Source organism: Hyla sarda, chromosome 1 (genome assembly GCF_029499605.1).
Source record: "Hyla sarda isolate aHylSar1 chromosome 1, aHylSar1.hap1, whole genome shotgun sequence".
Classification (NCBI taxonomy): domain Eukaryota; kingdom Metazoa; phylum Chordata; class Amphibia; order Anura; family Hylidae; genus Hyla; species Hyla sarda.
The window spans coordinates 244,434,141-244,458,688 of NC_079189.1; the positions used below are offsets into that span (position 1 = coordinate 244,434,141).

The 24,548-nt window shown below is 44.6% G+C and overlaps 1 long non-coding RNA gene across 1 annotated transcript in view; it reads right to left on the reverse strand.

Moving 5' to 3' along the window:
* Nucleotides 1–7,765: 7,765 nt before the first annotated feature.
* Nucleotides 7,766–24,548, reverse strand: part of LOC130367452 (uncharacterized) — a 42,059-nt gene continuing 25,276 nt past the window's right edge. The window contains exon 3 of the long non-coding RNA XR_008892093.1: nt 7,766–7,901. This is a non-coding gene — a long non-coding RNA (uncharacterized LOC130367452). The remainder of the gene's footprint in view (nt 7,902–24,548) is intronic.

Below are 24,548 nucleotides of genomic sequence, written 5' to 3' on the forward strand. Positions count from 1 at the left end.
CAGGGGATCTTGAAGCGGATGTACTTGGATGAAAGCCACACCATGTAACCAGGAGAGAAGGACAGAGGAGTTTTTCTACTTTTATCCACTTGCGCCTTCATGCGTGAAGGAGCCTGGGATAATGACTGTCGGGTCTGTTGCCAGATGGTGGAGAAGTCACGGACCAGCTCATCAACAGCAGGCACACCGGAGGAGACTGGGAGAGGAAGAGGAGAACGGAGATGGAGTCTGTAAACAACAAAAAAGGGGGACGACCTCGTGGACTCAGAATCCTTATGACTATATGAGAATTCAGCCCAGGGAAGAAGGTCAACCCAATCATCTTGGCCAGCTGAAACGAAATGCCGAAGCTAAGTCTCAAGGATTTGATTAACCCTCTCCACCTGACTGGACTTAGGGTGGTAGGCCGAGGAGAAGTCCAGATTGATGTCCAGAAGGTTGCAAAGGGCTCGCCAGAACTTAGAGACAAACTGCACACCTCGATCCGAAACTATATACTGAGGAAGACCATGTAAACGAAAGACATGCAACAAAAAGTACTTCGCCAGCTGTGGGGCAGAAGGAAGACCTGGTAGAGGAATGAAATGAGCCATCCTGGAAAACCGATCTACAACGACCCCGATGACAGTGTTATTATGAAATGGTGGCAAATCGGTGATGAAATCCATGGCGATATAGGACCAGGGAGTCTCTGGAATGGGTAAAGACTGTAAGAGTCCTGCAGGTCTCTGTCGAGGAGTTTTGTCATGGGCACATGTTTCACAGGACCGAACAAAATCAGAAACATCACGCTCAAGATGGGGCCACCAGTAGTGCCGGGAAATAAGTAGTAGAGTCTTGCGTATTCCAGGATGTCCTGCTGTCAAGGAAGAATGAACCCATTTCAGGACCTTGCGTTTCAATCTGGTGGGCACAGAGAATTTTCCCAGAGGAACTTGCTGAATCTCGGCAGGAGCGGCAGGAATCAAACGGTCAGGAGGAATAATATGCCTAGGCGTGGAGTCCAAACAATGACGTCAGAGGACATGGAGAGAGCATCAGCCCTGATGTTCTTGTCTGCTGGATGGAAGTGAATGAAGAAGTTGAACCTAGAAAAGAACAGTGACCATCTTGCCTGGCAGGGGTTCAAACGCTGAGCATACTGAAGGTATAGAAGATTCTTATGGTCGGAGTAGATGCTGACCGGATGAGAAGAACCTTCCAATAAATGTTGCCATTCCTCCAAAGCTAGCTTGATAGCGAGGAGTTCAAGATCTCCAATGGAGTAATTCCTCTCAGCAGGAGAGAATGTCTTGGAGGAGAACCCACAAGTTACACTTTTGCCCTTGGCGTTTTTCTGAGTGAGAACGGCACCCGCTCCAATAGATGAGGCATCAACCCCCAAAACAAAGAGCCTCTCTGGATCAGATCTTGTAAGCACAGGAGCAGAGGCAAGCACAGACTTTAAACGGGAGAAAGCCTCTTCTGCCTCTTGAGGCCAAGATTTAGGATTAGATGCCTTCTTAGTGAGAGCCACAATAGGGGCAACCAAGGATGAAAAATGTGGGATAAACTGATGATAATAGTTAGCGAATCCCAGAAAGCGTTGAATAACACGTAGGCCTGACGGACGAGGCCAATCCAATACTGCAGACAACTTTTTATCTGGATCCATCTGAAGGCCCTGATGAGAGACAATGTAGCCAAGAAACAGAAGACTAGATTTCTCGAATAGGCATTTCTCCAGTTTGGCGTAGAGATGATTCTTCCGTTAGTCACTGAAGAACCAGACGAACATGAGTACGATGCTCCTCTAGGTTGGAAGAGAAGATTCGGATGTCATCTAGGTATACGACAACACAGGTGTAGAGAAGATCACGGAAGATGTCATCGACAAACTCTTGAAAAACGGCCAAAAAGTTCTGAGATAAGAGGTAGAGGATAACGGTTCTTGACTGTGATTTTGTTAAGTTACCTGTATTCAATGCATGGACGGAGTGAGCCATCCTTCTTCCCTACAAAGAAGAAACCTGCTCTAGCAGGAAAAGAGGACTTACGGATAAATCCCTTTTGGAGATTCTCCTGGATGTACTCAGCCATGGCTTTGGTCTCAGGAACTGATAGAGGGTATATCCTTCCACGAGGAGGAGTGGTACCAGGCAGAAGATCAATAGGGCAGTCGTAAGGACGATGTGGAGGTTCAGCCTGTTTCTTGCAGAAATCATCAGAGAAATCTTGGTAAGGTGGCGGCAGGCCAGGTAAAGGAGGAAGATGAGAAACAACTTTACGCAGAACAGGTTGGAGGCAAAAATTTTGACATGATGGTCCCCATCTAATTATTTCTCAAGTTCTCCAATCCAGTTGCGGGGAATGGCGTTGCAGCCAAGGAAGACCAAGAAGAATCTCAGAAGTACAGTGTGGCAGAACATAGAATTCAATCTTTTCTTAATGCCATACTCCCACTTGCATGACGAGAGATTCAGTACGGAAGTGAACCTTACAGTCCAGATTTTGTCCATCAACAGAGGAGATGAACAAGGGCTTGGCAAGCCGAGTAAGGGGAAGATGAAACTTGTGGACTAAAGCCGCATCAATAAAGTCACCTCCTGATCCAGAATACAAAAATGCTGTAGCGCTGAAGGAAGACTTGGCTGAAGCGAAGACTTGTACAGGAATAGTTCAGCGTGGAGAGGTAGTATTCACACCCAGGGATGCCTCTCCCACGTACCCTAGGTGCGGCAAACTGTACAGTCCTTGAGAAAGTGCTCAGGGCTAGCACAATACAAGCACAAATTCTCATTGCATCGTCCTGATCTCTCCTGTTGCGTAAGATGAGACCGTTCTCCTTGTATAACCTCTTTGGCAAGAGCCGCAGGAAACTGAAGAGGTGGATGTTGAAACACGGGTGTCAGGCGGGCAGGTTCCCTCTCTAAGCGAAATTCCTCCTGTCTTTCAGCAAAACGCACATCAATGCATGTGACCAAGTGGATAAGTTCTGTCAAAGAAGATAGATAGGCAAGGGCCCATCAATGCAAGGGCATCTTTAATCCTGCTTGACAGTCCTTTTTTGAATGTGGCACACAAGGCCTCATCATTCCAGGCAATTTCAGAGGCTACAATGCGGAATTTAACAGCGTAGTCACCAACAGTAGAATTCCCTTGACAGAGGTTCAGCAACGCCATCTCAGCTAAAGAGGCACGTGCGGGTTCCTCAAAGACACTGCGAAATTCTGCCAAGAAGGCCGACAAATTGCAGGATACAGGATCACCACGGTCCCAAAGGGGTGTAGCCCAAGCCAGGGCTTTTCCGGACAGTAGACTAATGACAAAGGCCACCTTACTACGTTCCATCGGAAACAGTTCAGATATGAGCTCCAAGTGCATGGAGCACTGTGTAACAAAGCCTTTGCATGGCTTGGAATCCCCATCATCCTTTGAAGGCAAAGGCAGGCACAGCTGGGAGCCAGAAGACACTGCAGGAGCTGGAGGTGGGAGTGGACCAGAATGTGGTACCTGCTGCTGTTACAAGGCCAAAAGCTGCTGCATCATGGCTGAAAGTTGAGAAAATTGCTGCGCCTGTGGGCCAACTGCTGCGACTGACATACAATGGAGGGAAGATCCGCAACTTCAGGCAGGGGTACCTCAGCGGGATCCATGGCCGGATCTTACTCTAACACTCACGTTTCTGAAGACAGTTACTCCGGTGGATATGGATCCGCTGGACCTGTGTGTCAGATGACTCGGATTGTACCAGGGAGCGGAGTATAAGGTGCCGCTGGTTTTCACCAGAGTCTGCCACAAAGCAGGATGGACTTGCTGCTGCAGGCGACACCCAGGTCGCTACCCCTGGCACGGCTCGACCATACAGGCGGTTGAGGAGATGCGAGGCACAGGAGGGATAAGGCAGCTCGTAGTCTGGATAGCAGAATGTCAGGGCAGGCGGCACAGTAGCGTAGTGTAGACTTAGCAGGAGGCCAATAGGCAGGTGGCAGAGGAGTAAGGTCAAGTCACAAAGCAAGAGATCAGATACATGGCAAGGCAATAACAGGAATGTGTTCTCTCTGGCTCAAGGCAACAAAGATCCGGCAGGAAACTGAGGAGGGTGGAGGAATTTATAAATGTGCCACAGGTGGATTACACTAATGAGCATACTGGCCATTTAAATCTTAAAGCTCTGGTGCGGGCGGGGACACGCGCGCCGGAGCAGAGAGGCAGAGGCGGAGGCAGGAGAAACTTCCGGAGAGTGAAGGACTGGGGCTACAGCAGGTAAGGGGACCATGCGCTCACGGCCAGCGTGTGTGTCCGGAGCGCATAACTTAACAATATGTTATGTAAACCAAAACAACTGGTCAGATAATAGACTTGGCCAGTCTAGTGCAAGCTAAACTAATGACAGGGAATATCTACTTGATTCCCCATGATATCATATTTTAAATCACATTTATTAAAGGGGTTCTCCGGTGCTTACACATCTTACCACTATCCAAAGGATAGGGGATAAGATGCCTGATCGCGGGAGTCCCGCCGCTGAGGAACCCCGTGATCTTGCATGCGACACCCCCCTCCCGTAGGCTTGCATTGAGGGGCGGAGCGTGACGTCACACGGGGGCGGACACGCTCCGGGGACTGATTACAAACGGGGTGCCGCGTGCATGATCACGGGCATCCCCAGCTGCGGGACTCCCGCGATCAGGCATCTTATCCCCTATCCTTTGGATAGGGGATAAAATGTGTAAGCACCGGTGAACCCCTTTAACTATTTTTACACTTTTTTTTTTGCAGTGCTATAGCCCCCATAGGGGGCAATAAGATTGCATACACTGATGGCCATAGCTTTGCATTGATCAGTGTTAGCGGCGGTCGATTGCTCAAGCCTGCATCTCAGGCTTGGAGCAATAAATCGCCGAAGGGACATGCTGGAGGAAGGTAAGAGGACCTCCACTCGTGTCCCAACTGATCGGGACACCGCATTTTCATTGCGGTGGTCCCGATCAGCTGAGCAGCCGGGCAGCTTTCACTTTCGTTTTAGACACGGCGTTCAACTTTGAACGCTGTGTCTAAAGGGTTAATAGCGCGCGGCACTGTGATCACTGCTGCGCGCTATTAGCCCCGGGTCCCGGATTCAGTTACATGCCGGGACTGACCCGATATGACACGGGGTCACCGTGTGACCCCGCGTTATATCGCGGGAGCCGGCCAAGGACGTAAATATACGTCCTTGGTCGTTAAGGGGTTAAAGACCGTATGCAGTGGAATAGGGGGCGGATCGTCTACCCACATAATAGTGTCCACAATCGCACATCATATAATACAACACGAAGTTAGATCTGCATGTTATGAATTGTTGAATGTGTATGGTGTATCCTCCCAGTGTGACTTGTTTCGACTGTGTATTTAAAGAACAAAAGGAACATGATCCGCAAGAGTAGTTACCCACTGGTCTACTCATGATTATCCAATCTTTGTTTTGTTTTATATAGGATAGTTTTTTCTTTCTATTTTGTTCTTTTTTCAGAAAGTCAGAAATGGTGTGATTTTTCTTATAATTAATGATCGGTTTAGTCTGTGTAATGGTTTTAAGATCATCATCTCTGGAGCATGTAGCAATATTTATATATATTTTTTCGAAAATATGTTCATTCATGGGGGTGTTATTAAATGAAAAGAAACATCTCTTTTGTGGTTGAGTTTTGTTCTTCTTATTTAAGAGTGACTGTCTAGGTGTCTTGTCTATCCGTCGGCGTGCTGTCTCTATAATATGTGCAGGATATCCTCTAGCGAGAAATCCTTGGCTAAGCTCGTCTAATTGTGCATTTAAGAGGTTAGGATCGTTGTTGATACGTTTCATTATAATCATTTGGCTATAGGGTATGCTCCCTTAAATTGTGTAGGGTGTGATGATTCATAATGTAAAAGTGCATTTCTAGAAGTTGGCTTCCTAAAACCTGTGGTTATGATGGTATTTTGTTGTATTTGAATCATCACATCCAGAAACTCTAAGGACTGACCTCCAAACTGAGATGCAAATAGCATGTTGACAGTGTTGGTCTGGTTGAGATATTCAGTTAACTGTTTGAATTGATTTTGAGTGCCACTCCATATTATGAATATGTCATTGACATATCTCATAATAAGTTGGATGTATTAAACAAATGGATTTTGTGTAGAAAAAATTTAATTTCGCTCAAAAATAGCTAAGAAAATATTTGAATAGAGGCATGAGATGGGCGTGCCCATTGCTGTAGCATTAACTTGTCTGAACCATTGTGTATTAAATTTAAAAATGTTGCTAGTAAGGACCAAATGTAAGGTGAACGGTCTGTACCGTTTAAGAATTCCCTGAGAGCCTGTACACCCACATCATGTGGGATGTGGATGTACAGGCTCTCCACATCAATGGAGCAGAGTGAGTAACCGTCCATCCAGTCGAATTTGTCCAAAATTTTGATTAGATCACCTGTATCTCGAAGAAAAGTAGGAATGTGTTGTAGGAGTGGGGAGAGTAACCAATCGAGATAACTCGAAAAGGTACTCCGTAGGTGCTCCTATGCCTGCCACGATCGGCCAACAAGGTGGGGGGGGGGATCACATTCTTATGGACTTTGGGGACTAGATATCACTTAGGTTTAAGGAAACCAACTTCTAGAAATGCACTTTTACATTATGAATTATCACACCCTACACAACTTAAGGCGAGCATACCCTATAGCCAAATGGTTAGAATTAAATGTATCAACAACGATCCTAACCTCTTAAATGCACAATTAGACGAGCTTAGCCAGAGATTTCTCGCTAGAGGATATCCTGCACATATTATAGAGACAGCATGCCGACGGATAGACAAGACACCTAGACAGTCACTCTTAAATAAGAAGAACAAAACTCAACCACAAAACAGATGTTTCTTTTCATATAATAACACCCCCATTAATGAACATATTCGAAAAACTATATATAAATATTGGTACATGCTCCAGAGAGATGATGATCTTAAAACCATTACACAGACTAAACCGATCATTAATTATAAGAAAAATCACACCATTTCTGACTTTCTAAAAAAAGAACAAAATAGAAAGAAAAAACTATCCTATATAAAACAAAACAAAGATTGGATAAGCACGAGTAGACCAGTGGGTAACTACTCTTGCGGGTCATGTTCCTTTTGTTCTTCAAATGCACAGTCGAAACAAGTCACACTGGGAGGATACACCATACACATTCAACAATTCATAACATGCAGATCCAACTTTGTGGTGTGTTATATGATGTGCGATTGTGGACACTATTATGTGGGTAGACGATCCGCCCCCTATTCCACCACATACGGGAACATATAAGGTCTTTAAAAACAGGCCGAGGATCGCAAACATTTATTTCCCACATGATGAGTGCCCACAATGGAGATGCTAAAGCCTTGAAATTCTCAGCCATAGAGCGATAAGAATTTTCATCCGAAAGGTATGATGGACATAAAAGTCTATTAGTGAAAGAACCGCACTGGATTTTGCGCACCAATGCCACTGGTCCGCTAGGTCTTAATGATCATAACTAAATTAGTGTATTTATTTAATATAACTGTTATGTTGGTATGCGCTTGTTATATGTTCTCACTAAGGTGATATTTGCTTTTATTTCCTTATGTATGTTCCGATTTCCTTGTCTTTTTCACTCCCCTTCTTTCCTTGTCCCCTGCACCCTCCCCAATCCTTTCCCCTCCCTATTCCCATTCCCTCCTCTCCCATGTCACACTTTATACCCGTACCTCCCCCATCCAGGTGACTTACCTGATCACCTAGGTTGGACTTTTAAAAGCACACCTATGGACATGCTGACGTAGGACCTGAAGTAGCGCTAACGCGTGACACGGTTCGTTGCCCGAAGTCTCACCTGCCGTCCGCTCTCCCCTTCCATATGGATTACTGTATGAAGTGAATAAAGAATCTGCAGTTACAGACTGGTCAGTGCTCCATTCTTTTCTCTATCTCATATTGATTAAGTTAAATTACAGTCTTATTTGTACTGACTGGTCAACAGACTTTAATATTAGTCCTTTAGAGTCCAAGACAAACTGGGGCCTTGCCCAAACATTTTTTTAAGTGTTGCACTCTAAGAGCTATAGCTTTCATTTTTTTCTGTTGACATGGCTATACTAGGCTTGTTTTTTGGTGGACAAATTGATTTTTTATTATAATTATTTTTCTAGGTGACGATTCCAAGTCCCAAATTTAAAATATTTTAAGGCTGCCTGTATTGCTCCAATCATTAATACTTATCTGATAAATGCCACACCATGCCATCCCAGGCTATGGTTTACTGCTGCTTAGGTAATTACCTACCTAAAGGCTTTTCTAACCATTATGGTTCTGTTTAAATCACCTTTGGCTGGAGGTATATGTCAATTATGCCAGAACATACTACCTTGATAGAGACCAAAAGGACAGATGATGGCTATGTTAGGTGTATGTTCTCTGTAGTGCTTCTGTTGAGCATATGCCAAATATGCTCACACACACACATGGCATGAATATTGGCAACTAACCACTACTAATGCTTTGGCATTAATTTTAGAGGGAGATGGCACTTGCTAAATCATGCATTAAATGTATGCATAGAATATTTATTTTCAAATTTTTAAAATAAATCCAAAAACAGTGTTTCTTTGACTCCTAAAAGGCTGACCAATAAAACCAGGTCTTGTTGTGAGGGTGTGTATCATTACGAAGAGGAGTGGTCAGCTCTTCCATACATTGGGTTTTCAGAACTTTGGATATCCACTGTTAAATGGATGAGACCTCCAGATGCTTCCACATAGCAGGGATACATGCTCTTGCAGCATTTTCAAGTGTAGCACAACCAACAACTGATAAGTGGCAATCAGAATGTCAGACATATGTAAAAGGAAAATGACTGGTGAGAACAGTAAAATATAATCAGTAAAATGTAGAAACATAGAACCATTCTGCCCATTTAGCGTGCCCAATATAAAATACTATTGGGGAGATTTATCAAAACCTATGCAAATGAAGAGTGGGACAGTTGCACATAGCAATCAATAAGATGGCTTCTTTCATTTTAAAAAAAAAGACTGAAAAATGAAAGAAGTCATCTGATTGGTTGCTAAGGGCAAATGCACCACTCTTCATCTATACAGGTTTTAATAAATCTCCCCCTATGGGGCGTGGCCTGCATGGGGAGGTGAGCAGATGCGTGTCAGCCAAGCTACCGCTTACCTGAGCACAATTACCCTGACAAATACCCCCTGACCCACGACGAGACTACCTGCCAGTGTCGGGAGGACCTCTGGTGACAGCGATGGTGGAGCGGGTGGCCTCTCCTAGGTCACGGCGGCGGTACGCACACTCCTGGTGGAGTCAGACGGCGGCGGTGTCAGTGAAGGCAGAGAGCGAGGAGACAGGCGGCCTGGGGGTGAAGACGGAGGGAGCCTCTGCTACCGTAAGGTGCTCCGGGGGGGTCCCACGCCTGCCAAAGATTCTGGTTAATCCTCTGCTGCTGTAGAGAGGGGATCACCATTGCTGGCCTTCGTGGGCGGGGCTTGGAGGTCTCCGGGGCAACTCCCACTGTGGCAGCGTTGCTGGGACTGCCGGGCCGCAGCGCCACAGTTCAGCCATCTGCAGGACAGCATCGGAGGATTTGGTGGAGCTTCGTGTGGGTATTGCCCTGAGTGGGCTCTGGAAGTCTCCATTATGTGGCCTGGGCTGCTGGGCACTATCTCCTCAGTGAGTACCCCCCCTACCCTATCATCTGCATTTCTCAAAACTGGGGATCTCTGTTTCCATCTGGGCTTGCTGGGACTTACGGTGGGAGAGGAGCTGGCTCTCAACAAAGTGTCTCATCAACTAAGGCTCTTTAAACCTACCTGTGCTGGACTGTGTTGACATTACCTCTGGCTGAGCTTGCTGAGACGTGTGGTGGTTGTGGCACTTGTGGAGTTCTGGGGCTCCCTTCAGTGATGTCCCAACTGGACTATATTCTATGCAAAGTTTTGTCTCTCCCCTGTGGCTGAAAAGTTCTACTGCAGATTTTTCTGCTATCTTATCCGGAGTCACCTGCCCTGCGTGCTACATGTGGGGTTCCTCTCCTTTGGTGCCTTACTCTGCTTCCACTTGCCCTGCTAAGTGACTTTGTGCTACTATGGGGGGCCCCAGGGGCAAATCAAAACAAAACAAGTCAGGGGTAGGCATGGCTAGCCCTTCCTCGGATGAGGATGTCTCTTCAGATGATGGACACTGTGAGGCTAGTGGACGCCCCCAGCACGACTATGTGGCTCAGACGCCTCTCTCTACCAAAGTCGCAGCCAACGCTGCTAAAACACGGAGTCCGAGGTCTGAGGAACCGTCAGGCAGCGGTTTGACTTGTTAGTCCGTGTCCTTAGCCGTCCATCCTTCAGATCCATCACCTCTTCTTTCTTCTGATCAGATGCCGTATGATGGGGCCACCATGGATCTCCGATTTACAGAAATATTGTCTACTATAACCTCTTGTCATCCTTCCATGATCTCTAAAGTGGATGAGCTTAAATAGGAGTTTGTCATCCTCCGTCACGTGACTCAAAAGCTGAGGGAACGCATTACAGAGGTGGAAAACAGAGTTTCTACAGTGGAAGACACTCTTCGCCCTATCCCTCAGCAAATCACTGACCTCCAGCGGCAGTTTCAGGGTATAGTGGACTGAGCTGACGACTTTAATGAATCTCCCCCTATGAATAGTCCTTGGCCCTATTTTTTTTTTATAACTGTATAGTAATTGTACTGAGAACTACACTCTATTATAATCCCATGAGTTTTCTATCCAATTTTTTTATTTTTAAAATTTTTAACAAATACAAAAACAGTCCCTTTTGCAGAGGGAAAAAAAACAAACGGTAAACATATCATATTGGAATACACATAGTAAACAAACAAAAAAAGGTGTCATCGTCTGACAAGGTACAATCGGAAAAACATCTTGCATGCACAAATACCATTGTTAGCCTAAACTCAGGAGAACAAGGCAGAACTAAAAGGAAAAAAAAAAGTGGCGCAGGAAAGCAAACAAGGTAGCGGGAGTGTCAAGAAGGTAGAGGGGCCTGTGAAAAATGAAAGCAGCAATCTGATTGGTTGCTATGGGCAAATGCACCACTCTTCCTCTACGCAGGTTTTAATGAATCTCCCCCTATGAATAGTTATCTTTTTAATAACTCAACAGTAATTGTAATGAGAACCGCTCTCTATTATAATCCCATGGGTTTTCTATCTAAAAATACCGTATATACTCGAGTATAAGCCGACCCGAGTATAAGCCGAGACCCCTAATTTCAACCCAAAATCCCAGGAAAAGTTATTGACTCGAGTATAAGCCTAGGGTGGGAAATACCTCATCCCCCCCTGTCATCATCCAGACCCGTCATTTACATCCTCATCATCATCCCCTTGTCATCATCCCACACATCCCCCCTTCATCATCCCCTTATCATCCCACACATCCCCCCTTCATCATCCCCTTATCATCCCACACATCCCCCCTTCATCATCCCCTTATCATTCCACACATCCCCCCTTCATCATCCCCTTGTCATCATCCCACACATCCCCCCTTCATCATCCCCTTATCATCCCACACATCCCCCCTTCATCATCCCCTTGTAATCATCCCACACCCCCCCTTCATCATCCCCACCCCCCTTCATCATCCCCACACCCCCCCCCCCTTCATCATCCTCTTCTCATCATTCGCCCTCAGTGGTCTTCAACCTGCGGACCTCCAGAGGTTTCAAGACTACAACTCCCAGCAAGCCCGGGCAGCCATCGGCTGTCCGGGCTTGCTGGGAGTTGTAGTTTTGAAACCTCCGGAGGTCCGCAGGTTGAAGACCACTGCGGCCTTCAACATCATCCAGCCCCCTCTCACCCCCTTTAGTTCTGTACTCACCTCCGCTCGGCGCTGGTCCGGTCCTGCAGGGCTGTCCGGAGAGGAGGTGGTCCGGTGGGATAGTGGTTCCGGGCTGCTATCTTCACCGGGGGCGCCTCTTCTCCGCGCTTCCGGCCCGGAATAGAGGCGTTGCCTTGACAATGACGCAGAAGTACGTTGGCAATGAACGCACCTCTGCGTCGTTGTCACGGCAACGTGACTATTCTGAGGCCGGGCCCGAAGCGCTTAGAAGAGGCCTCCCCGGTGAAGATAGCAGCCCGGAACCACTATCCCACCGGACCACTTCCTCTCCGGACAGTCCTGCAGGACCGGACCAGCGCCGAGCGGAGGTGAGTATTCAGAACTAAAGGGGGTGAGAGGGGGCTGGATGATGTTGAAGGCCGCAGTGGTCTTCAACCTGCGGACCTCCGGAGGTTTCAAAACTACAACTCCCAGCAAGCCCGGAAAGCCGATGGCTGCCCGGGCTTGCTGGGAGATGTAGTTTTGAAACCTCTGGAAGTCCGCAGGTTGAAGACCACTGCGGGTGGGGGAGTTCACTCGAGTATAAGCCGAGGGGGGGTGTTTTCAGCACGAAAAATCGTGCTGAAAAACTCGGCTTATACTCGAGTATATACGGTAGTAATTAAAACATGTCTTTATGATTTTTTGTTATATAACCAGGTCTTGTTGTTGGGGTGTGTACCTTTGAATTTAGATGAAAAAATGACACAAAAATGTGTGAATCCCCTCTTGCAGTGTTCCCCAGGCGGCGTTCACTGAGGCGAATCAGGTCTAGGCAGGAGTGAAGTAGATGGAGTAAGAGCCACACCTCTCTTTGCTGCACCACATTCTCGACTCTAGTGGCATACAGATGTCTCATTAGGAGAAACAATGCTAAATCATAGAGATGAGCAAACTTTCAAAAAGTTCAGCTCACCGACAAGAAAGGAGTTAACTATTCGGGGGAAAGGGGGGGAGTTATACATTACACAGCCATCTTTATGGCCATATAATGTATACAGTAAAGCGGCGTCCCCTTATTCCCTTGTCGCAGTTTCCACCTCCAGTGATGATGTTACCAGAGGCAAAGCTACACAAGAAGAAGCTCAAAGCCTGGAATGAGGTGCAGTAAGTATGGCTCTCTTTACATTATGCGTTTTTAGCATGCCTTTTTGTTTAAAAAAAAGGCATGTTAAAAATGTATACTGTGAACGGAACCTTTCTGTCATTTTCTTCCCAAACAGGGAGCCTCCAGCTGTTGCCTTACTACAATTCCTATCTTTCCCAGACAGCTTTTGGCTGTCTGGGAATAATGGGGGTTGTAGTTTAACAGCAGCTGGAGGCTCCCTGTTTGGGTCTGTTCACAAAAAAAAGGCATGCTAAAAATGTACAATATGAACATACCTATACTTACCAACATTCATCTTGGTCTATCGGTCTTCATCTGTAGCCCCGCCTCTAATAATGTCATCAATGGAGGTGAGGCTACAGAAGAAGACCGAGGGACCAATTGGCTCAGTAGCACTAATTAACGATTTCCTTGCTGAATTGGCACATAGCGCTCAGCAAAGCAAGAAACAACTTTTGACAATCAGACATGTCAAAAGTTGTTTTGATTACTCCCGAGACCAGCAGCGATCATTAATGACAGGCCGAGGAAACTGGATATGTCAAAAGTTGTCATTTACTATTGTAGCCCCTTGCTGGGCTGGCGCATAGCTCTCAGTCCAGCAAGGGTTGAAGCATGAGCTGTGCTCGCAGCTGTCTAGTCGTGGGCACAGCTCAGACCCAACAATGTTTAAAAGTTCTGCAAGCTGAGAACCCCTTAAAGTTCAGATCGAATCCGGGTTCGAGTGGCTCGGCTCGATCAACTCTACTAAATTACATACTAAAACGTTGTGGCAGACCAGGTACATCTTTCATGGCAAGGCAGTAGCATTGTTTAGGACTGCATTGAGGACCAAGACAAAAAGGTCAAGTTGTTGACTTGGCTCAAGTTTCCCAGATCTCAGTCTAGTCAAGCATGTGTGAGATGTGCTGGAAGAACAAGTCTGATTATGAGAAGTACTGCATGTATGTGAGACTGAACTACTCATTTATGTAACAACAGCCTCTGAACTCTGTTCTGCATTCCATTAGAGCCCCTTACAAGGGCCCTTCTAGTTATTTTTTAGAGCAGTTTTCGAATTATAATGGCCTTTCACATGTAGTTTCACACTGCCATCTGGTGGAGAAAAGTGATAATGCAGCAATGATACAGAAGGATCCATTTTACAAATCCTTAGGCTTCTATTAAAACATGTTCAAAATGTATCTTCACTAGTTTATGCTTTCCTTTTTATTTTTGCTGGATAACTTCTTGGCTATTCTGCCTAGCTAAAAACTGTAAACGCTGCTTTCTGTCTGAATCCAGAAATCTTTTAAAATTATAGGAGAATAGAATTTGCTGGATGGCATCAAATCAGTTGCCATGTGTAAAAAGTGCCTAATCTTGTTGGATCCTGTTTAGCCATTTTACTTAAAGGGGTACTCCAGTGGAAAACTTTTTTATTTTTATTTTTTTAAATCAACTGGTGCCAAAAAGTTAAACAGATTTGTAAATTACTTCTATTAAAAATCGTAATCCTTCCAGTACTTATTAGCTGCTGAATACTACAGAGGAAATTATTTTCTTTTTGGAACACAGAGCTCTCTGCTGACATCACGAGCACAGTGCTCTCTGCTGACATCTCTGTCCATTATAAGAACTGTCCAGAGTAGGAGAAAATCCCCATAGCAAACATATGCTGCTCTGGACAGAGATGTCAGCCGAGAGCACTGTGTTCCAAAAAAATTAATAATTTCCTCTGTAGTATTCAGCAGCTAATAATTACTGGAAGGATTAAGATTTTTTAATAGACGTAATTTACAAATCTGTTTAGCTTTCTGGCACCAGTTGATTTAACCCCTTAAGGACTCAGGGTTTTTCCGTTTTTGCACTTTCGTTTTTTCCTCCTTACCTTTTAAAAATCATAACCCTTTCAATTTTCAACCTAAAAATCCATATTATGGCTTATTTTTTGCGTCGCCAATTCCACTTTGCAGTGACATTAGTCATTTTACCCAAAAATGCACGGCGAAACGGAAAAAAAAATCATTGTGCGACAAAATCGAAAAAAAAACGCCAATTTGTAACTTTTGGGGGCTTCCGTTTCTACGCAGTGCATATTTAGGTATAAATTACACCTTATCATTATTCTGTAGGTCCATACGGTTAAAATGATACCCTACTTATATAGGTTTGATATTGTCGCACTTCTGGAAAAAATCATAACTACATGCAGGAAAATTTATACGTTTAAAAATGTCATCTTCTGACCCCTATAACTTTTTTATTTTTCCACGTACGGGGCGGTATGAGGACTCATTTTTTGCGCCGTGATCTGAAGTTTTTATTGTTATGATTTTTGTTTTGATCTGACTTTTTGATCACTTTTTATTCATTTTTTAATGTTATAAAAAGTTACCAAAATACGCTTTTTTGGACTTTGGAATTTTTTTGCGCGTACGCCATTGACCGTACGGCTTAATTAATGATATATTTTTATAGTTTGGACATTTACGCAGTCATTCGTCGATCGGACACCGAGGAGGCAGGGAAGAGCCCTCCCGGTGTCCGATCAGCTGTTCGGGACGCCGCGATTTCACCGCAGCGGTCCCAAACAGCCCGACTGAGCAGCTGGGATACTTTCAGTTTCACTTTAGAAGCGGCGGTCAGCTTTGAATGCCGCTTCTAAAGGGTTAATAACGCACATCGCCGCGATCGGCGATGTGTGGTATTAGCCGCGGGTCCCGGCCGTTGATTAGCGCCGGGACCCACGCGATATGATGCGGGATCGCGGCGCGATCCCGCTTCATATCGCGGGAGCCGGCGCAGGACGTAAATATACGTCCTGCGTCGTTAAGGGGTTAAAAAAAAAATAAGTTTTCCACCGTAGTACCCTTTACTTAAGGATGCAGGATGTAAATGTACGTCCTGGTGAGGTGGTACTTAACGCACCAGGACGTACATTTACGTCCTGTGCATAACCGCGGGCATCGGAGCGATGCCCGTGTCATGCGCAGCTGATCCCGGCTGCTGATCGCAGCCAGGGACCCGCCGGCAATGGCCGACGCCCGCGAACTCGCGGGCGTCCGCCATTAACCCCTCAGGTGCCAGGATCAATACAGATCCCGGCATCTGCGGCAGTGCGCGATTTGAATGAATGATCGGATCGCCCGCAGCGCTGCTGCGGGGATCCGATCATTCATAACGCCGCATGGAGGTCCCCTCTCCTTCCTCCGTCTGGCTCCCGGCGTCTCCTGCTCTGGTCTGTGATCGAGCAGACCAGAGCAGAAGATGACCGATAATACTGATCTGTTCTATGTCCTATACATAGAACAGATCAGTATTAGCAATCATGGTATTGCTGTGAATAGTCCCCTATGGGGACTATTCAAGTGTAAAAAAAAATGTAAAAAAATGTAAAAGTAAAAGTAAAAAAAAGTGAAAAATCCCCTCCCCCAATAAAAAAGTAAAACGTCCGTTTTTTCCTATTTTACCCCCAAAAAGCGTAAAAAACATTTTTTATAGACATATTTGGTATCGCCGCGTGCGTAAATGTCCGAACTATTAAAATAAAATGTTAATGATCCCATACGGTGAACGGCGTGAACGAAAAAAAAAAAAAAAAGTCCAAGAGTAGTCCAAAAGTACAGATCATGGCGCAAAAAATGAGCCCCCATACTGCCGCTTATACGGAAAAATAAAAAAGTTAGAGGTCATCAAAATAAAGGGATTATAAACGTACTAATTTGGTTAAAAAGTTTGTGATTTTTTTTAAGCGCAACAATAATATAAAAGTAATAATAATGGGTGCTCATTTTAATCGTATTGACCCTCAGAATAAAGAACACATGTCATTTTTACCATAAATTGTACGGCGTGAAAACGAAACCTTCCAAAATTAGCAAAATTGTGTTTTTCGTTTTAATTTCCCCACAAAAAGTGTTTTTTGGTTGCGCCATACATTTTATGATATAATGAGTGATGTCATTACAAAGGACAACTGGTCGCGCAAAAAACAAGCCCTCATACTAGTCTGTGGATGAAAATATAAAAGAGTTATGATTTTTAGAAGGCGAGGAGGAAAAAATGAAAACGTAAAAATTAAATTGTATGAGTCCTTAAGGCCAAAATGGGCTGAGTCCTTAAGGGATTAAGGAGCGGGGGTTTTTCCGTTTTTGCATTTTCGTTTTTTGCTCCTTGCCTTTAAAAAATCATAACTCTTTCAATTTTGCACCTAAAAATCCATATGATGACTTATTTTTTGAGCCACCAATTCTACTTTGTAATGACGTCAGTCATTTTGCCCAAAAATCTGCGGTGAAACGGAAAAAAAAATCATTGTGCGACAAAATTGAAAAAAAAACGCAGTTTTGTAACTTTTGGGGGCTTCCGTTTCTACGTAGTACATTTTTTGGTAAAAATGACACCTTATCTTTATTCTGTAGGTCCATACGATTAAAATGATACCCTACGGTTTGATTTTGTCGTACTTCTGGAAAAAATCATAACTACATGCAGGAAAATTAATACGTTTAAAATTGTCATCTTCTGACCCCTATAACTTTTTTATTTTTCCGTGTATGGGGCGGTATGAGGGCTCATTTTTTGCGCCATGATCTGAAGTTTTTAACGGTAACATTTTTGCATTGATAGGACTTATTGATCAGTGACCGAAAATGCACTATTTTGGGCTTTGGAATTTTTTTGCGCGCACGCCACTGACCGAACGGTTTAATTAATGATATATTTTTTATAATTCGGACATTTCCGCACACGGTGATACCATATATGTTTATTTTTATTTTTATTTACACTGTGTTTTTTTTTTTATTGGAAAAATTCACTTTTTTTTTCTCACTTTTTTTTTGCAGTGTTATAGGTCCCATAGGGACCTATAACACTGCACACACTGATCTTCATCATTGATCACTGGTTTCTCATAAGAAACCAGTGATCAACGATTCTGCCGCATGACTGCTCAGGCCTGGATCTCAGGCACTGAGCAGTCATTCGGCGATCGGACAGCGAGGAGGCAGGGCTATCCCGAACAGCCCGACTGAGCTAGCCGGTAACTTTCACTTTCACTTTTAGCCGCGCGGCTCAGCTCTGAGGGCGCGGCTAAAGGGTTAATAGCGTGTGGCGCCGCGATCGGCGCTGCGCGCTATTAGAGGCGGGTCCCGGCTTCACTATGACGCCGGGCCCGCCGTGATATGATGCGGGGTTACTGTGTAACCCCGCGTTATATCAGGAGAGCAGGACCAAGGGCGTACCTGTACGCCCTTGGTCCTTAAGGGGTTAATGAACTTGCAATTGACCTTAAGGTTGAGTTCACATCACATTTTACTCCCTACATCCTTTAAATCAATTAAAGAAAAGATAGTGGAACATGTTCTTTATATCTAATCTCTGTTTCTATTTTCTTATTTCAATATTAATTTCTATTTTTTAATAGATTATTATGGGGGCAGTCTTCCGACGGCAACCCTGTTTGAATTGCCCCTGCATGTGCCTTGAATGAAGGTTTGACAGACTCCCATGGGGAGATTTATCATTGATTTAACACCACTTCAATGTTCTAAATGTCCCTGCAAATTTTGCGCAATTTTTTTTGCACAATTTTCCGTAGATCATTTTACAAAGTTGTCTACTGTTTGGTGCGTACATCACTTTTTGCAGTGGAGCTGTATTTATTATTTGCACAAATTAAATTTAGAAGTGTTTTTTTTTTGTCTAAGTGACAGATGTATTTTAACAGCATTTAGAGTAATGCTTTACAGAAAGCACATAAATGGGAGAGGTTCCTAGACATGTTCTGTGAACCTGTGCATAGGTCATTTCACATTTTCCATTTCATAGTTTCTCATAGATTTATTATCTGTGTCACTTAGTGTTTTTGGCTGGTTTTCCACATGTAACTCTTCCACCAGTGAGGACGATTTTGCACCAAAATGTGACAATCACGTCTCTAATGTAAAAACAGACCAAATTAAAAGGGTACTCCACCCCTGGACATCTTATCCCCTATCCAAAGGAAAGTGGATAAAATGTCTGATCGTGGGGGTCCAGAGGGGGCGTGACTAGCGACCACCGCCAAAGACATAAATATAGGGGGCATGGCGTGACAAAATGACCACAGCTGCCCGAAGTCAGCGTTCTGAACATAAATGTTTAGAGCGCCGGGGTGCCACCTGGGGTACCGTCCTTTGGATAGGGATTAAGATGTCCAGAGGCGGAGTACCCCTTTAATATTGGTCAGAAAGTTGCAAACACCTTGCACCAGAATCTGCACAGAAACCTATAATAAATGTATTAGGCTAGGTTCATCCTGTGTTAACTCTTCGCCACAGTTACCCATTGGCATCCTGCTGACAAGGGCACATATACTGTGGCAAAGAGCAGCGGGTGCCATTAATTCCATTGGCTTGAACAGAGTCACCTAATTTCTCATTTTAGGCAATATTCCATATATGCTATTTTAACCAGACTGGACAACGCAGCACACCACACATTTCAGTCCAGTTAAAATATTGCATATGGCCCGAGTCACTAGGTAACACTAGGCTCCTGCTGCTCTTCACAGTATATGACCTTTTCTCGACGGGATGCCGAGAGGAACCTGTGACGGAATGTTAAAACGCAGTATGAAACTAGCCTTAGGAATGGAAAAAATACCCATACTTCCCTTTTTTGAGCAGATTTCTTTTTAGGAAGGTGCCAAATCAAGGATGAAAAGGCTATATAAATCTATTAGGAAAGATGTGAACATGTTTGAAATGCTTTTTACAATAGAAAATGTTTTTTTTTTTCTAACATGGCATGTCTAAAACAATTATTCCCAGTCTTGGATTACCAATATAAATTTAAAATACTGACCTGCTATGTAAAAGTGACCTTAGGATAAATTCACGTTGGGAAGAAATACTGGATTACATTACCAGACACACGTATGGACCGTGTAAATCTGTACCATGTAATTTTCTGTTGCAGAATTGTACTATAGATTTAAACCAACAATGTAGTAAAGCTGTAAGGCTATGTTCACATTGTGGATTGTCCGTATTCCACCAACAACAGAGCACCAGCAGAACATGCCGGCACTAGGACCTTTCGGAAATGTGCCGTCTCATAGACAGCAATGCATTTCTGTGTGGACTGTAAGTAATGTCTATACTTTCTGTGGACTCCGGAATTGGGATTTCCACACGTAAATTCCATCATGTGAAATCGGCCTCATGGGACTTATCCTTTGTCGTTCCTTGGAAAAAGTGTTGCAAGAGCATTATAAATACCGTATATGCCGGCGTATAAGACGACTGGGCGTATAAGATGACCCCCAACTTTTACAGTTAAAATATAGATCTTGGGATATACTTGCCGTATAAGACTACCCCTCCTACCGCGATGTACAGTACCATAGAGTTCCCCCCATATTAAGTAGGCAGTATAGTTCCCCCACATTAGGTAGGCAGCATGTTCCCCCACAATAGTAGGCAGCTCCCCCACATTAGGTCAGCAGCTCCCACACATTAGGTCAGCTGCTCCCCCACATTAGGTCAGCTGCTCCCCGACATTAGGTCGGCAGTTCCCCCACAATAGTAGGCAGCTCCCCCACATTGAGTCGGCAGCTCCCCCCCCCACAATAGTCGGCAGCTCCCCCCCACAATAGTCGGCAGCTGACCCCACAATAGTAGGCAGCTCCCCCCCACAATAGTAGGCAGCTCCCCCCCACAATAGTAGGCAGCTCCCCCCCCACAATAGTAGGCAGCTCCCCCCACAATAGTAGGCAGCTCCCCCCCACAATAGTAGGCAGCTCCCCCCCACAATCGTAGGCAGCTCCCCTCCCCCAAAATAGTAGGCAGTTCCCCCACAATAGTAGGCAGCTACCATCCCCCACAATAGTAGGCAGCTCCTTCCCCCACAATAGTAGGCAGTTCCCCCACAATAGTAGGCAGCTCCCTCCCCCACAATAGTAGGCAGCTCCCTCCCCCACAATAGTAGGCAGCTCCCTCCCCCACAGACATGCAACTTCCAGCCATATAGAGTGTATGGCTGGAGGCTGTATGTCTGTGTACTGCCCCCCACAGTGTTCCGGTCACCGCTCCTCCGGCCCTGGGTCACAATCTACTGCTATGGCCTATAGACCATAGCAGCAGTCCCGGGACCGGAGATCGGAACACTGTAGATGACGCGCCGCCGGTCACTCACCAGGCGCTCGTCCTCCTGCGCCTCTATGGTTGTACGCACAGGATGTCACTGACGTCCCGTGCGTACAACCATAGAGAGGTGGAGAAGAGCAGAAGGACCGGAGGAAGACTGCAGGAGGACCGGAGGAGGACGCGTGGCGCCCGAGGAATGGTTAGTGACCCGCGGACATCCTTATGTCCCGAAAAGATTTTTCGGGACACAGGGATGTCCAGCATAGGAATACTTATGATTATCTGCCCGCCCGGCTCCTGTGTGCGGCTGCAGGCGGGGGCCGGCAAGAGCATGTAAAAATGTATTCATGTATACTAAAAACCAGGGTGCCTCCAGCTGTTGTAAAACTACAACTACCAGCATTCCCGGACAGCCTTTGCCGGTCCGGGCATGCTGGGAGTTGTAGTTTCACAACAGCTGGAGGCACCCTGGTTTTTAAGTATACAGTTATTAGTTTTTACATGCTCTGGCAGGCCCCCTCCTGCAGCCGCACACAGGAGCCGGGCGGGCAAATAATAATAAATATTCCTATGCCGGGCCCCAATACCCGGCGTATAAGACGACCCCCGACTTTTCAGAAGAAAATTTGGGGTTAAAAAGTCGGCTTATACGCCGGGATATACGGTATCACCCCAAGCAGCATATTATTACATACTGATCAATATAGATCTCCACCAATAATTTCCAAAGTGTAAGAAAAAAAAAAAATCAGTCTCCTTGCGGTTGCTTTATCAGTTGGCTACATTCTTCTATGTGTGTGTTCCTTGTGTACGTGTCAATATAGTTTAAAAGAAAATACGCCTTTAAGAGTGTTGACTCCCAGTAGTGATTTTCATTCTTGCACTGCATAGGTTCACTTTCATGTCTCTATTTACCAGCTATCCAGGAGGTGCTATTGTTAAACTCTTTTAATGCCTGGTCAAGCTTAGCACTTCTTCCACAGCTGTCTGTGCTTTCTGGAAACAACACAGGTGTATAAATATTTGACTCCATCATCTTATGTTTAGTTGTCATTCCTGATATATTGAAGAATGGCTTACTCAAGTTTTTTTTCTGTAATTTAAAGGTCTACAGGAAACAATTTACCTTAAGAACCAATAAAAACCAAATGTGAATAGTAACATTTGTCTTGCTATAATACCCACTGATACATTTTTGAGAGGTATTGTTCTTGTGGCTAAGGATTTGTTAGCACTTTGGGGCTTCTGTATGAAAGATTGTGGGGGTCTCCAGCGGTGGGACCCCCACGATCAGACATCTTATGCCCTATCCAAAGGATAGGGAATAAGATGTCTTAGGGCCGAAGTACCCCTTTAAGGTGAAAATGGGCTGAGTCCCTATGGGGTTAAAGGACGATCGAAACAGGTGTCAGGAGCAACACCCGCTGTGATGTATCTATGAGTGCAGGTACTACAACTCCCAGCATGGAGCAGAGTGTGATCCATGTTAAGAGCAGTAGTACCTGCAGTATGGGTCAGATCACAGCGTGTGTCACTCCTGACACCTGTTGCGATCATGCATTATCTTTCTGAGATGCGGAGCGGCTTTCTTCTGCGCTCCGCATCTATTCTCTATATGGTCGGCCAGTAATGTGAATAGAAATTCCCATCACTGATTGATATACGCCGCTCAGAGTGGTAATTGGCCAGCACCATCCACCGCTCTGAGCGGCAAATATGAATCATTGATGTGAATTTCTATTCACATAACTGGCCGGCCCGGAGTTCAGAGCAGAGATACTCCGCATCTCAGGAATATAAAGGACGATCACAATGGGGTGATATGCCTTTTAGTACAGGTACTACAGCTCCCAGCATGGAACAGTCTGTATAAATGTATAAAATAAAGATAATTAGTTTAAAACATGTAAAAAGCACACACACTTTATAAAACACATAATTAAAATACATTATTAATAAAAAGTTTCACAAAATTATTTAAAAAAATATTGGTTTTACAATTAAATGGCCCCATTATACATTTTTAATATTGTCGGCTGCATTCTTATGTCTCTGCCCGCTTACATAAATTGGTCCCTGATCAAAAATTAATAAAAATATTGTTCTAAAAAAATATATACATTTCATTATCTACAATTTTTTCCATCCCTACTGCATCTTTTTTTTTTTTTTTTTTGGTACTCAACAAAATTCTTAAAAATATGCCCGCAGGGATTTTTACGTATAACTGCCATGTTTTCTTTATTATGTGGGTTAATATGATTAAAATGATAAACATGCTTCACTATTATTATACTACTTTTAAAAAAAACTTTAACTTTTTTTTTAACAAAATACCTATGTGTAAGGTTGCTCTATTCTGACACCCTATAACTTACTCATTTTCCATATAATGTAGTTTTTATTGGTACCATTATTGTTTTGATGGAACATTTTGATCGCTTTCTAACAATTTTTTTCTGACATGTGATGTGACAAAAAATCAGCAATTCTGGGGTTTGATTTTTTTTTCCGTTTATGCTGTTCCCCGCGCAAAATAATAAACATTATATTTTAATAGATCAGACATTTTCACATGCGGCAATACCAGTTCCTGTTCATCTGTGGCAGCACACAATGGGTTAATGTTTAATCTTTAAGTAAGCCTCTAAATCGGGTGTTTGCCTGTTCCCTGGGGCATTGTATCGGTTGTCCGCAAACGGGGAGTTGTCCCTGTCCCTCAGCAATCCCACTACCCTTACCAGCTTTGAAAGCATTTGGGTATGAAAAGACCAGCTCTCCTGCAAAAGGTTTGAATTCCAGGTGTCCGGGAGGTAAGCGAGTCCTGGTCCCAGAGAACCAGCACGCGGCATGTATGGCCAGTTATGCTGCACATGCGCAGATGCGTCCGACTTCCTTTGCGCATGCGCAACGTTTGAATTCTAGTCGGGAGATTTAAAATCTGCCGGGAATCTCACTAGTGGGTCTAACACTCTGCTGAGGCAGCAGATCCACTGAGAGGTTAAGGTATTTAACTCTCCCTTCCTTCTCCATGCTCCTTTATATTATTACTATCCTAACCCTTTCCTTTTTAGATGTCAGGAACAGGAGGAAAGTGCAGTGCAAGAGGAAGTCCAAGCACACTGCTTGTTTAAAATGTCTGCAGCCCTTGTCGGAAGTATGGAGTCTGGATGTGTGTGAGAGCTGTATGCATACTGACCAGCCAACCCCTTTAGAACCAGGAGCGTTCCTGGAATGGTTTAAAGGGGAGCTGACATGTGCTTTTCAGGAGGTGGTTTCCTCCATAAAAGGAAGAAAGAAAAGCAAGCATTGCATTTCAAGGGATTCTCCGTATGTATCAGATTCATCCAGTGCCATTACAGTGTCAGATTCCGTAAGCAAGGAGGATACGGAAGATCTTTATCTACTGCATAAGGACA